The sequence below is a fragment of the Amphiura filiformis genome, chromosome 2 (genome assembly GCF_039555335.1).
Source record: "Amphiura filiformis chromosome 2, Afil_fr2py, whole genome shotgun sequence".
In the NCBI taxonomy this organism is placed as follows: Eukaryota; Metazoa; Echinodermata; class Ophiuroidea; order Amphilepidida; family Amphiuridae; genus Amphiura; species Amphiura filiformis.
Window position 1 is genome coordinate 12,841,901 of NC_092629.1, and position 13,140 is coordinate 12,855,040.

Consider the following 13,140-nt stretch of genomic DNA (forward strand, 5'->3'; position numbering starts at 1 on the left):
TTTTTCACTTAAAATTAATATTTTATTGAAAGACTAGTCTTAAATTGATTATTTAACATGTCTAACAAGTATTCAGAAGTTAACGGATTAGGCCATTTTATATCGACTTTCGAAAAGTTTTTTGATACATTCATTGATTTCTCAAAAAGTAAAAATTGCAGTTTAACAAATAACGGTTCAAATGAAAGCCATTATTGGGGGCTAATTGTTATATCACTATGATAGGCCTGACACCAATATAAACACTTGTTTCGGTGACCCAAGTTCATGGTCATTTCTGCTCACGCACTTTTTTACAGATGGCCTGGAATTTCATATTTCGGTTTCAGCGATTGCCCGAAAAAGGTGGTATGTTTTTGAAAAGCGTTTCCGCTTGGAATGTAGATAGTTATTGTTGCTATTACTCTTCGCGATTTTAATTTATGCCCTCTTTAGCCGACAATTTTCAATGCATTTTACACAATAGATACGTCGCTTGCATAAATACCGCTATTTTTAACAGTATCGTTTTGTTAACCAACATACCATCAAAAAAGAGTTCTCAAGACTTTGATGAAACCATAGATACCAAATCGGACTGCATGTGATGAACAGATTTTACACTAGAATCAAAAGAACCAGCGTAGGCCCTCTCAAAATGTACTTTTTTAAATATCGCGTTGTGATAAAAATGACTGCCTTTTCCTTGATTTTTATAACAAGGAAAAGCTTTACTTACCTCAAACTTCAAACGTAGTGCTGTCTCAGTGTCCGTTACTGGTTGGTATTATTCAGATTAAGCGAATTTCATGATTTAGGCCTACTTAGCCTACATTTGACCAACTATTTAACCACACCGTGTACGAATATATTCCAAATATGGCCCTGCATTCAGTATCACACTAACGACAAGGTTATACTAAGATGTGTAAGACTTTCTGACACTATATTCACGGTTGTTCTAATGGCTATTCAAACTTCAAAATTTGGCTGGTTTGCGTTGTTCAATACCATTTCATCCTGATGTGACAGTGACGTCACATCCGGGGTCACGTCAGTATAAAGCTGGTTTCATACTACCCTGCCGGTTGCAATGAGCGGCGTGGCGCACGCGCATTGCAGACAAACGGACACAATCAAGGCTTGTCATTGGTTGAAACGCTCTGCCGCTTGCCGGGTGTTCGTGATCGCGCGCCATTATCGTGATGATCGGGGATTCCTTTTTTGTGATGAAGGCACCAGCCGAAATGTCCGAGTTTCAGAATGCAATGAACATAACTCTGTACTCCCCGGGGAGATGATGTATTTTGCGACACTCCATACCCCCTGGAATAGTGCATGGTGGGAAAGAGGGAAAAAGGTCTCAGTACGAATTTTATTAGGCGCAGCATCACTCGCTGGAGTTCGATGGCGCTGGTGTACATACGCACGCGCTTAAAGACACCGCATAGATGCGCGAGCGAAACAGCTGTTCACAACGCGTTGACATCACTGCCACATCGGGGGGAAAATGGTATAGGTAATAGATGACTATGAAACCTCAAACTCGCCCCTCGATAAAGGTTGGCAATTGAAGCAGGCCTCAGTTTAGCGAACTTTGTCTAGTTTAATGCGATGCGAGTGCAAGCGCCGCTCGGACTGTGAAGGTTTCTGGATACCGAATATGGGTTTAGATTAGGCCTATATCATGTCCTCTAGGCCATATAATTTATTTTTGGAAAGGAAAGTCTAATCTCGGAGCCTATTCAATTGAGAAGGGACTGGATTTTGTCCTAATAATATAAAAATTAATACTTGTCGTCCATAACAAGAAATAATTCCTCGCGATTTTTTTGATATCCAGCCATAGTATTTTAATTGATTAAACTGAACATGAAGCTATATCTTTACTAGCTTCATGCACTAATTTGCAGACCCGCCCGGACTTCTACATGTAGTGAGTACCACATTAGATTGTGTTTACAAGAATAATAAGCGCTGCCTCCTCGAAATTTCTTATGCCATCAGCTTTGATGATTAAATATTATCTACAACTCCACACCTGTGTTCAAGGCCTTTCTTTCATCTATTGACCTCAAAAGAAAGGATTAGAATGATCAGAATGCCGTCCCTGACCCCTTTCCACACATTAATGAGTCGGTAAGGGAACGTGCTACCGTTATACTTCAGTGAGTACGTATGGCTACTACGCAGTTCAATGGCCTTATTGTGATCTGGCGGGCGTTTTAAAAGCACGGTCCCTGACTGCGTGGGCATATTTCCGGACAAGGAACAATAGAGACCAATTGCCTGGCAATGACGTCACATGTAATCCCAGTCTATAGTGTGATTAGAACATTATAGGCTGGTGGTCACTTATAGTACGATCAGTACGAAAAGTCCAATGCGATTATTAATGTATTTTCTAAAATTAAAAGAACCACTTTTTAGCGGGAATTTTGGTAAGTTACACAGCTGAAGTTGTGAAAGGGTTGAAAGACTACAATATTACGGCATAAACAAGAATTTCTTTGTTTGGTCGTTATTCCTATAGGCTCATCCCTTAACATGGTTAAAACTGACAAATGTCCCCTGATTGAAGAAGCATTATTTAATATTTGAAAGGTTTAAAAAAAAAAGAAATCCGACCGACCCAACTTTCCCATTTTTCCCACTTGAGGGCAACACAACAATATTTTTTTGGCCTTTGGCCTTATAGAGTAAACAGGCAAAATATATACAGAGGAAAAGAGCATAATGATATAAAAATGTTAAATGCTGGAACACTAGTAAAGCAAACAAAATATGATTAACGGCGCGGCAAGTAGATGGTTAGGGCAATATTGCACAGCAAACGGGTGGACAGGGTTGACGAAGTCCATGGGCTCCGAGGGTTCAGCCCAGGAGTCCCAAACAAAATCGGGAAAAATGAAATTAGGCTATTAATTAAACTGGATGAAAAAAGGGCCACGCACTGCTCCTTGTCTTTGGGGCCCTGAGACTCTACGTCCCTTGGTCTCGTACCCGCAGACGTGGTGAAGCGGAAGAACCGCCAACACCGATATTATATACACATCTTATTTCATACAATTCTGTACAGATATTAATGAATGTACTTTGGATACTGATAACTGTCACACAAATGCTGTTTGTACCAACACCGTTGGTTCCTTCTCATGCCAGTGTAATACTGGTTACAGTGGAGATGGAGTAACATGCACAGGTTAGTATATTTTGTAATCGTCATTCTATTAATTAAGAAATAAAGGGTAATGCATGATCCTTTACACGAAAATAATGTGTCCGAGGCAGTAAAACGTAAATAATGGGTGAGGCGCAGCCGAACCCATTATTTAAACGTTTTACTGCCGAGGACACATTATTTGCGTGTAAAGGATAATGCTGCACCCTTTATTTCTATTCTATTACCACAAAATAGTGTGATATAAAGAGAAAATATCAAATTTTTTGCCCAAATATTTCAAGTTGTTTACCTCAAGGTGGAGCGCATACGCGTAGCCAAAGCGTATGCACATTCCAATAACACAATCTAACATTCCATTCTCCCCTATAAGCAGGTATGCACATACAATAACACACCCCTGACATTCTATTCTCCCCTACATAAGCAGGTGTGCTGTGCGCTCTGCTGTGCGCTGTGATGATAGAAGAACATAAAGGACGTTGCCCTTGACACTTTATCGCTAATTAATGGTCTGTCACGTGACGCGTTTCAACAAATCACAGTGCGCGATTTTGAATAATAGGTCGTGGGAGTAATAGAATTACAATTAATTGTCACCTCCGTATCAAACTACCTTTTGGTAATGATGCATTTCTATCGAAAGTTTCTACTATGGCTGTTTTCAATATTCAAAACAATTTCGTTTCAATGACAATATGTGTGATGTGATGAATCTAAAATTATACATAATGTTACATTGTTACCAATCAGAGCCGATGTATTCAAACCTGCTTGAGTTTTAATTATATCATGGTTCCATTTCAAAATACAGGAGCATTTTAAGTTATATTTTGAGCATACCTTAAAATCGGTTTTAAATTTACTTTTTAAGGACCCTTGAAAGAAACGCATTATTTGTATTCACGCGGCATTTGCGGTCAAAGACTGAAATATATTACATAACATCCCGGGCATAACAAAAATATAGAGAAGTGTGTGTCTCTCGCTTTTTTAGTTGTACGGTAATTGTGTATTTTAAATTTTACATTACAAACCACTGTGATTACAAACATTGTTATTATAGTATTTTGCGCAAACACTTTTGCAAAATATTTTGTCAACTGTTGAATATCATTCTGTTAGAATATTTTCAAAAATGGTTTATGAATGTTATTAAAATATTTATATATAACCCGACATTTACACATTTTCTGTAAAACACTGTGTGTTTGCTGGGTTATGTACTTTAAAGCAAAGCGAGTATCTCAAAGCACAGTACATTACATTCTACATTAAAAACATTGTGTAACTAAAATAACCTAACTTTGGTAAACTAGCAGGAATAGATAACAAAAAGAACAAAAAGGTGATTTAAAATTGACATTAAACATGTTAAACTTATGTTCCTTATTTAATTTTATATAAATTATTTATTATTCTACATAGTTCTTCGTACATAACTTTTTCTTACTTTTTGTTTTCTCTGTGTACATCTGCAACCGCACCTGGTCATGGTCAGAAACGGAATCAGTGAGTACAATCGTAAAGTCTATCAAATACTATAAAATGTATCACATGAGGGTGATTTTTGATGATAATAACAGAGAATGATAGGGTACACAAGTGTCACATTTTACAAACAATTAAGGTAAAAGTCAAATATGACACTGGTGAAGCTTCGAATAATTATGTGTATTTTTTATTTTGTAAATGCTACTAAACCCAGTAGCGTTAAATTTTAAACATTTAAACAAAATTGATGTCAGTGCAGCGCTTAGGAGCCTCTGGGCATCAAGCGCTTTATCAAATGCTGCTTTATTATTATTATTATTATTATTATTATTATTATTATTATTATTGTTATTATTATTATTATTATTATTATTATTATTACTGTTATAATTATTATTATTATTATTATTATTATTATTATTATTATTATTATTATTATTATTATTATTATTATTATGCGAATTTCGAAAATCAAAATTATTTGACATCAGAAGACATTATTCGTATTCAGAATGCAATTCGGTGTGTCTGATATGTTCTCAGGCCTCGCAAAAAATATTGTGCAAAGATGGGTGAATGGCCCCTTAACAATATGGCTAAAAACTTTAACTATTGTGACCTTTGGCCTGTAATGTATCTCTGCACCATTTAAATCCATGATCTACCCAATTTGGATTATAAATGTGTATTTGAGCAACACAAAAGTGATTACATAATTTTAAACCAGTGAGATTATATTGGCGCAGGTGTATTAGACTAAATGTGAAACTAAGTTATCATTGCCACACTACGGATTTTTTGTAACTTTTTTGTGGGTGTACTCTTTGTTTGCACATATTGTATGCCTTATTTATATATATCTGCAATATTTGCGACACATCATACATGATCTATCATGCAGCTGTGACTTATATCTGATGCTCGCATCTCGCGAACTAAGCAAGTGGTGAAGTAAAGAAAATAAGCCAAATCGGCATTGAAAATTTGCAATGCATTGTGGGACAGTTTTTGCAGTTTTGGGACACTTTGCCCTCTGACCTATTGGGGAAATTCAGACAAATTGGTCCATATGCACCTGTTTGAGACCACCAGTGTTTTGAGTTCTTCAATGAAAAAGTGCGCAAAATCCGTGTTGCGTTTGATCTTGCTATAGCTCGACTCACAGCATCAAATCAAATTGTCTCTCCCAAAATGGATTCTATGTGTGACACACGACTGGACAGTTTTGGATTGCGACCATCAAGTGATCCAGTATGAAGACATACCCTTTTGTTCCACTCTCTTTTTCCCTCACCAAGGATGACTTTACTGACTTGTTGCCTATCCTATTACCGCTATTGTCAATTGGTCTCTTCAGACTGGTACTTTTCCTGACTGTCTTTAGCAGGCGCATGTTGTGACCTTTGCCGATAAGAGCCCCGCTTTAGTGTGGATGATATAAAGAACTATCGTCCGGTTTCGAACCTTCCCTTAATGGGCAAGATCATTGAACAGTCAATTTCAGACCTACTTGAGAGATAACAATTAACCGTGAATCAGTCGGCTTATCGATACTACCAGAGTGTTGAAACAGAACTAGTCACATTGAACAAAAGGCTGATGGTCATGAAGAAGCCGTGTTGATGCTGTTTGTCCTTGACAACAGGTAGCATGACTTCCTATATATAAACACAACTAGCTTCGTTTAACAGCTGACCCCCTTTGGTAACAAATCCGGAGGTGGGTCAAAATATCATCGATGCATAGGAGAAATGTAATCGCCATTTCCCCCCTCCCCAACGAAACTAGTTTCGTTTGTAGGACGTTATCGATCGTTTGGTTTGTTCCCTTACTAATTTTTTTCTGGCAAAAATAGAATTATCTTTGTTACAGACTGTATCAGGACATGATATAGCACAATACTAATATGTTATAGTATAATATAATATAGTACCAGACAGAAAGGAATCATTAAATTATTGAAAATATATCGTCTTTTTTGACCGTATCTTGTGTTATATGTTATTTATGCAGACTATCAAAATGATTTAGTACCTACTTCTGAACCAGCAGTTAGCGAATTATTTTATGCTGTGAATGATTTCATTCAAATGACAATAACTCCAAAATGCGATATTTTTCCCAGGATTTTTTAATTTGTAATTTTGAACAGTCATCAAACTAGGATAACATATATGATATAGAATATTAATATCGTAGTACATAATAATATTATTGTAATGTATTTTCATCATTTTCATTACAGCGAAACTGTTTTGAATGCTCTGGAAGTGATGCTTGTCTAGAAACGCAGGACCGGAATAATAACGCCCACAAATATAAACTGTGCAATCCAGGAGAAAATTGTCAGGTACCATGCACCTTAATCTATCAGTTTTAATATAACTAATCATGATGCAGTTATGTCTACAGTACGTAGAATTCACCACGACCTTTGCAGGACTTAAACCCCATTAAAAATCTATTAAACCAAGATAACACTCATTGAAAACAGCTAAACTATGTTAAATCAGATCTTCTCTGGTTAAATCCACACTACACATGTTTCTGTTTAACCTGTGCGATATTGCAATCAGCTGGTATTATAGTTTCAGTTGGGTGAACCATTATAAAGCAAACGCAAGGTAACAATACTGTGTGGGCCTTTGTTTCCCAAATGAGACAATAGTCTGCATATTGTTAACCAGCATTCTTGAAAATGAGAAACATAATGGTTGTACACTTAACACGGTTTGGAAATAATTTCTTTTACATATCAGGGAGGTACCACCATTTACAGAGATGACCAACCTACTCAGTTTTTAGCCTACATGTAATGTATTTGTTATTCTTGATTGACATCAAGTACAAAAAATATCTGTCAAGTGGTTTAGCTTTAATGCCCTTCACAAGAGAGCGGTACACAAGTGTGTGATAGTCAGTAAAAGATGCATTCGATTTACACAGAAACTTTTGCAGGCCGTGCCGTGCCCTTCCTTCCTAAAACACCAAAGTGCGAATATTTCCAAACACCTAAATTAGCTAAAAATTTATGACATGTTACAAAACTATATTTTCTAGAATTTCAGAGAGTATTATAAATATTGGCCGGTAATTTTTCACACAGTGACGTTAACTAGGCAATGCCCAATACATATTACATACACTGTTTGTAGAGGTCACACGTCAATGGTGAGAGTACCGTGTATTGTGTATAGGAAAATGAACAGTAACTGCAGTATGTTGCAATGGGTACTCGTGATTTGAATTGCCTGCGATTTCCGAAAAACTACTTTATACAGTATTGTGAAAATATAATGTTGCGCTATTCCGGGGATCATCATCTTCATCATTATTATTATTATAATTATCATAATCACCATTACAATCGTAACATTATCATTTATAGCCACCCACCACCATCATCATCATCATCATCATCGTTATCATTATTCATTTCAGATTAAAGTTCACACGATCAAAACAGTTGCCTTCGACATCGTTCGAGGCTGTACCACCATGGAGTGCCAAGGAGACAAACCAGATTGCCTATTTACAAAAGTCGGTGGCAGGTGGCTCAATTATTGCACTACATGTTGTCTCAACGATTTTTGTAATGACCACAACAAAGAGGACATAGAGGCCCTCATTGAGGACTACGTACAGGACAACAGAGCTGATAGAGTGAAGGGTGTATCAACAATGACAGTTTTTGTTTCAGTACTCATTACGTTACACAGTGCCTTAAAGAATGTGTAATATTTACACTCATATTATATTATATATGATATTATATTATCACTCATTTAACCAAACAGTGCCTGTGACATGCCCACAGAATTAGAGAAGGAGAACCCATGGGAAGAACCGATTTTTAGACTCGACCGCCATTAACGGAGCAAAAAATGGGAGTTGTCGGTTTCCCTAATTGGAATGTACTCGAGGCAATCGTTGTCATACAAGCGCAACGTGGATGATGGGCGCATTTAAGAGACGCACTGATGCGAACTGCACGTGATACCAAGACACTTCCGATAGAAGCAGAATTGGCAAGAAGCCGAATACCAGGCCCTTGCAACTCCTATACTAGCACAATACTGACACTGTAGCTGCGTATAGAAACGTGCCTGTGCAAAAGAGTGCCGTTATTACACAGGACTAATCCCTGATTTGAAGCAGACAATTGATGCTGCCACGAAGAGGAGCCTGCGTACGCATTAGTAGTGATCACGCGTATTACTAAAAGACTTACTTGAAATGACTTTACCTTAAAGCCATATTATAACATTTTCAAACAAAATAGATTAGCATTTCTTTGCCATAAAATGTTAGCTTTTACTGTCAGATATATCCCCTTTTATTTTTGAGCCGAACAACGACGGCAAAGCAAAGAAAATTGGAATTTACTACCAGCGCACATGTCGCCAATACGTACCACTCCTTCGGTCATGTTGTGGTACGACCCTTTGTTGTGTATCACCGTCCCGCACGCCGTGCACATACTGTGTGTCATGAACATCGTGTATGCGTTCGACTAATAATTCCATCGTAATAATAAAGCGCCGAATCCGGCGTTTTATTCATAATCTCGGATTTTGATAAAACTACAGCACCTAGAGTCTTGATTTTTGCAAGGTAGGCCTATATTGGTTTAATGAAGTACAATTTAATCGTGTAAAAAAAGGAATTTTAAAAATTCAGTGAGGGCGTCTTCCTCAGCAAATGTTATAATATGGCTTTAAATTTACCTCATGAATAATTAATAGCAGAAAAACAATACCGCCACAACAATCATAGCCTAAATTAATTATTTATTAATTCGAACATACTCTTTTTAAACAGCGGTACACCCCTACTCGGCGGTGCGTAAAAAGGAACCCAAAAAACAAAAACAATTAAAACAGCGTAAAAATATCAAGACTTAATTAGTCGAAGCCAGGTATGACGTCACTGTCCTCAGATTGTACATGCCAGTTTCTTATCCACGCACTATAAAGTGCGTATTGAATGAATCCTTGCGAATACCACCGATTTTCTCCCCATAGTTAACGGCGCTATTGTACGTGGCGGTAAAGGGAGTCCGGATTCTCCTTCCCTAATTCTGTAGACATATCCCTCGTAATGTGACACTGTCAACACTTTTATAGTCTATGACATGGTCTATTTTTGATAACAAAAATATGCTATTAATCATGATGAACGAATTCAGTTGAACTCGAAGTAAAGTTTTCAATAAATGGTCATAAAAAAGTTTATATAATTAGTGACAAGAAAAGTATACGTATGTTATCCGATGCAACTTATCTTGGCGTAATTATGTCAGAGCTCACCTACCGAACATTTCTGATTTTGGGATCTACCGGTTTATTGATCGCGAAACCCCGAGTATAAAATCGAAATGTATTTGGAATTTATTTTGAGCAGCGCTTTGCCAGGGAACTTTGGCCCTAACACACACTGTCAATCACGCCATCTATTTGTTATCAATCCAAGCAAGCACCAAACATGGAAATACCAGATGCACCTTCACATTCACTGTATATTTTTTCATATACTAGTCCAAGTAAAACACACTTAGGGGCGCACCATTAGATTTCCAGGGGGGCATGGGAGTTTTTGAAAAAAAAACTTTGCCCACTAGTGAGAAAAAAAAAAAACTTTGCCCACTAGTGAGAAAAAAAAAAAACTTTGCCTCACTGATGAGTAAAAAAAAACAATTTCACCCACCCAACAAAAAAAAATTTGGTGCTCTTGGAGGCAAAAAAAAAAAAAAATTCCGCCGCCTTCGGCGGCGAAAAAAAAAAATTCTGCCTGACCCAAACTCCCATGCCCCCCCCTGAGAATCTAATGGTGCGTCCCTTAATACGTGTCTTTCTCAATGTTACTGTTGATGTGATGATCGTTGAACAGCTGTTGTTGATCGCTGCTTGCCAGACGATTTTTCATCAACAGGTCGTCAAAGATGTGATTTAGGTTGTACTGGCCCTAGTTTCGGTTCATTGTGGTGCCTTGTTTTCTGATGGTGATGGTCTCCTTTATCCATCTTGTGTATTTATCACTCTCTTTAACAATGATCTTAGCCTCCTCCCAATTCCCAATTGATTTCATGATTATTGTCCAGAACATGATCAGTTATCGCTGACCTCTATACATTGACCACTATACAGAAAAGGATAGGAACACTATGTGGAAAATATATTATCTGGACGTTATGCTTGATGACTTGGGATGGGTTTCCCCTTTAGAGCTGCAAATGCAGCCTGTGGCTAGATTGTGGAGTCGTCTTTCAAAACTAGACACCTAGCAAACACAAAAACGTTTTAAAACGTTTTAAATAAGTTATATTTTGGCTTTTGGTTTAAGTAATAACGTTTTAATAACATTAAAATGTCGGGTTGTATAAAGGTCATGATAACGTTTTAATACGTTTTGTATGAAAACACACTACAACAATATTTTTTAAATGTTTTCACAAAATGTTATTGTAAACTATTTTTAAAAACATTTTTACCAAATATTTAGTCAATACTTAAATAACATTATGTTAAAATATTTGAACCCAGCAAACACAGAAATGTTCTTAAAATGTTTTTTTCAATACCTTTTAATAACATTTAAATGTCGGGTTATATAAAGGTCATGAAAACGTTTTTAAAACGTTATTGCAAATATTTTGGGCAAACGTTTTTCGCAAAATGTTTTTTCAACCCCAAAATAACATTCTGTTTAGAATGTTTTGTATCAAGTTTTCAAGAATGTTTTTGGAATGTTATTAAAACGATTGTATACCCTTTATATAACCCGACATTTAAACGTTTTCTGTAAAACATTTTTGTTTGCTGAGCAGTAGATTATCAAAAATGTTTTTAAGGTTATGAAAACGTTTTATACTCTTAATATACCCTTTATATAACCCGACATTTGAATGTTTTCTGACAACCTTTTATCACCTATTGCGAATGATGTCGAAAACGTTTTGTGTTTGCTGGTCAGCAACCGTTATCCAAGTAATGTTTTTCAATGGCACAACATTTAGCAGGTAAAGGTATTAAAAACTGGTGTTACAAAGTAAGATCGTTCTAAGTTTAATTGTGATCTAATTCTGAGTATTTCTGAACAGATCGGTACTTGAAACTTAGTTAATCATATATCCGACGCTGCTAAATTGTTTGTAGAAAATCGTTAATGACCGAAGAAAAAACCCAAATGCTCGCAATAAACTTCGTACGTATCGCACCTTTAAATCCACTTATGGCACTGCTGAGTATGTAAACACCATTATGAAGAAATGTATTAGCCCATTATTATCTTTAGGTGTGGATGCGCTCCAATTGCCATTGAAAGGGGTCGTTATAATAACACTCAGGTAAAGAACCGAATTTGCAATATTTGCACTATGAATTGTATTGAAGATGAGTTTCATTGTCTTATAATTTGTTCAATGTATAATGATATCAGATCCAATTTCTTTAATGACATGGTTAAATTTAACATACGTTTCTTTAAATTCATTTTTGTAATGTCAGATGGCAACCATTGTTGCAGGGTAGCAAAATATGCAAATGAAATTCTCACACTTCGTCAATCTATGGTGTACGGCACACCGACATCGCCTGGCTAATAATTATTTGGTGCAGCAGAGACATTAAAACGAATACACGGGATCGATACACGTGAATTGCTATGCACGATTTTGATATCAGACGAAAATCTTCGGATACTGGGTTCGAAAATGATGAATATCTCCCGTAAATGAATTTTTCTCAAGAAACCAGATGTGGTCTCATACACTTGAAAATACGTGTTGAACAGATATTATAGTCGTTAGCGTGCGCTTTGAAAATTGGCCGTGCGCTTTGAACTCGAAATTTCACCAAAACTATCAATTTTATATTGCGTTGGTCCTGTATATGGACTACAGGCTATAGCGGCACTCACGATCACTCAAGTGGAGAGAGTATAACCATTGACCGCAATGTCGTATACAAGCTTGCTCACAGAGCGAAAAATCAATTACCCCGTCTTTTGTCAGTAGCCTTAGTCAGGTCACTTCGCTAATAATATGCATCTCATAAGGTCCGAATAAAATGACCTTTCGTTGCTGTGGATTCAACCTACCATGGCGATTTCTACTATGAAGATATCGGGGCGATGTCACTGTGTACGGGATAAATTGTAATTATTATTTAGCTGTCTCCTTATGTACACGCCAACATCATGCTTGCTTCTGTCATGTTGCGCATTTGCGGCTTCTTGCATTTATTGTGTTCTTTTGGCTTATAGCATGATGGGCGTTTGATGAGGTTTCAGCAACATTTCATTGTGTTTATTTTTTTAATGTATAGGCATGTTATTATTTTTAAAAACCTTGACTATATTAATATGTTTATATGTATTTTTATGTGTTATATTTTTATATTGTATATCATTGTTATGTCACTCATAAGTCAGAATTGGCTGGTCTCTATGTGAGAGTGTGACGTTAATAAATATTAAAATAAAAACTA

At 36.6% G+C, this 13,140-nt stretch overlaps 1 protein-coding gene and 1 long non-coding RNA gene across 2 annotated transcripts in view; both read left to right on the forward strand.

Annotated features, from left to right (window-relative positions):
• LOC140138301 (uncharacterized) overlaps positions 1 to 13,140 on the forward strand; it is a 109,482-nt gene that overhangs the window by 20,689 nt on the left and 75,653 nt on the right. The window lies entirely within an intron of this gene.
• Positions 4,589 to 10,204, forward strand: LOC140145906 (uncharacterized). Its single transcript, XR_011858145.1, has 3 exons — positions 4,589 to 4,672; positions 6,900 to 7,004; positions 8,096 to 10,204. It is a non-coding gene; the product is annotated as an uncharacterized lncRNA (long non-coding RNA).